This window comes from Chanos chanos, chromosome 10 (genome assembly GCF_902362185.1).
Source record: "Chanos chanos chromosome 10, fChaCha1.1, whole genome shotgun sequence".
NCBI lineage: Eukaryota > Metazoa > Chordata > Actinopteri > Gonorynchiformes > Chanidae > Chanos > Chanos chanos.
In genome coordinates, this window is record NC_044504.1 from 2,058,861 (window position 1) to 2,062,178 (window position 3,318).

Sequence of the window (3,318 nt, forward strand, 5' to 3'; positions counted from 1 at the left end):
GTGTGTTTTGGGTGGGTCATTGTGCTGGTCTGTCATCATCAGTCACTGAGAGTGTTTTGGGTGGGTCATTGTGCTGGTCTATCATCATCAGTCACTTAGTCTGTTTTGGGTGAGTCGTTCTGGGCAGGAGCGCTTTGTGGAGAAACAGCATATGGAGGAGGCAGATCTCCTTCTCTGGCCCTACTTCTCTGTCGCTGTTTCCTCTTTTGTTTACGGACACCTTACTAGTCTTAAAAATGTCTCTGGTATATTTTAAATATGGGTGTATCCTCATGTTCTTTGTACATGTAATATTCTACCAGTTAACCTTTGGTTGAGGGTTTGGACTCACAAACACAGAGCACATGTCTAGTACACATTTAAACTGTAATTTATCATACTTGTCAGGAACATGTATAAACCTCTTTTAGTTTTCCTTTTTTGGTTGTTTTTCACTTTTGAGTTGTTAACTGGGAAAAACTGGGAAATTTTGGCACAATACAACATCACTAAAAACTTGTTTTATTGGTGTACAATAGTTTTCTATCCTCACAAAAAAACAATTCTAGATAAAAGAGTTTCTGATTTTGATGACGGTGATGTACATTTCAGACAGTTTTATCCAGATCATCCGGACCCAGTATTTCAGAAATAATCTGATCGGATTTTGGCTATCGGATTGGACCACATCTTGAAAATGGGTTGTTCAGAAGAAAAAAGGATTCTGGAATCAGATTAGATCACGAAATCCAGTCTTGGTTTTTATCTGGATCAAACTTTTAGCATGTGTTGCTCAAAACTTTTTTAGCGGGACTGGCATATTTTTGATCCAAAAAAATCAGGATTATCTTGATCCCAGCAGAGGGGTGGATTCAGGAATAAAATGTGATAAAACTTTAAGATTGGTCAAATAATACAACATTTGTGTCACATAGCATATATACTTTCGTTTATAAAAAAGGATTTTGCCCCCATAAAATAACCTCCCAAACCGCTGTCAGTATCACACAGAAATAACATATTTAATTTTAACCGTCAACTTAATGAAGCAGAACTCTGAACTATGTTCTTTATTTTGTTAACTATTAGACATTTAGCCTTTTTATGATTTAAAACACATGTTCAAAATATCCACAATGTATTTGTGAATAATGTATATTTGTTTGTTTTTATTTATTTGTTGTGGGTCAGATGAGGGGTCTGACTGTTTAAAAGACATTGAAAATAGAAGGGGAGGTTTGTATTGTTTTATTGTGTTTTATAAGTGACCCCATGCAGGCTATTCTACCTGTTGTTCTTAGCATAGCTAGTAGCCTGAATTGTGATATGTAGTCCCATTTGGAACACCGGTAATCCGGATTTGGTAATCTTGAAAAGTTTGTATCTGGATCAGGGTGATCCAATCCAGTGTTGGCACAAAAGTAAAATTGATTACCTCATCCTGGATAGCAAAACATGGGATTTCCAAATCTGGACCATTCTGATCCAGATTAAACTTTTTGAACAACTGGGACCTGGTGACAGCCGATCCTCTTTTGTTCCTAGTCTCTGTTTTCCCTGGTCAAACTCAATTAAATAAACTTTTAGTTTGTCTACAACTGCATACAGTCTCACCTCCACTTCGTCACATTGTTACCACTGTATTGTGCATTTCCCAGTCCATCCAGAGACAATATCAGATCCTTCACAAAACTACACATTTTCAGCGTGTCTGTCAAATGACTGAGACACACTGAAATCATTCACACATCAACCCTGATTCACACTGAAATCATTCACACATGAGCCCTGATTCACGCTGAAATCATTCACGCTGTTCCGTCCTTGCTGGACGTAAGACTAACTGGAGGTATCCAGCTAGACAGACAGCCAACATGCAAGGATGAATTCAAACTTTCTCTTTATTGTAAAACTGAAATAAACAGAAAATGACACAATCAGTTTCTTTCTTGGTACCAGACAACGCAGACAAGTTATATTGTCTCAGCAAAACAAAATATATCTTATGCCTGACAGCACAGCCCACCATCTACCATATAAACAGTAGCACAATTGCTAATGTCATTAGCCTAGTAAAACAACTTTTGTAGCCTTCAAAACCCACCATACATACAAACCAGCAACTTGTCGCATTCACACCCTAAACATTTCACACCCTAAACATTTCAAAACACAAGATGGCAAACTCTCAACACAGGATGACTATTTACAAGCATATGTGGGCCAAAACTCCACTGAGTGAAGAAATCGACTGCACCTCACAGACAAGTGGTTTGCTACTAAATTGAAGTCACATGACCACAAGCTTAACAAACAAAACTGCAACCATAAGAGGGCGCCAAACCTATGAAGTACATATCATTTCCGTCAAATTACAGCGTTACCAACACACACACACATAAACCCCAATTTACACTGAAATCATTCACACATAAATCCTGATTCAAACTGAAATCATTCATACACAGAGTAACAACCTTGTCTCCTCCCCCCTCTGGTTCCACCATTCAGCTTTCAGCATCACCGGCCTACTGATCACCAGGCTGGTCATCTTTTCATTGGATTATTGTTTGCACCTGTTTGTTCTGCTTCATTCAGATTGACCCATCTCTCAATAATTTACTGTGGTGCATTTGTTTTGTATACATGCAGCTGCCTTTTCACTGTTTCCTTTGCAAAGTCTCAGTTAGAGACCAGGCTCTGAATCCTTGAGTTCTTAATCCTAGTTGTAAGTCTGTATACCTGTTGGTTTATCTTGGTTCTCTGTATCTATTCCTGTATTCTGTTACCCTGATCTTCAATAAATAATCTGAATTGCACATGCATCCAGCTTGTTCTGAAACTGACAACACAAACCCTGACCTGTGATTCAGGAGTCAGATGTCATTTTTTTTACAATCAGAGAATCATGTGTGGCAGCCAACTGTGTGATTTACAGTTCTTCATTTCTGATTCACAATTCAGATGTGATTTTTTTTTTCAATCTGAGAATGTTTTCATTCAGTCTCTGTAAATAGAACTCTGGTCAGTGTATTGTTCCTCTACATATGTACTAAATGTCTATACATATATTGTGTCTAAGTAATGGTACATCTGTGTATGAAAAAGACCATTATACTAAATGCTATCTAAAACAGCACAGCAACACAATGTATTCTGTGTCCTGCTACATTCAGTAATCAGTTCACCAAGTTTTTACTCCACCTTCAAAAGACTGAAATTTATAAAAGGAAAGTTGTGATGGAACTGTGAAGTGATCTAACTGTATAATGTCTGTTGTAATGAGTTGAACATAATGATGTGTGTGTGATGTGAGTTCATTCAGAGACAGTATCAGCT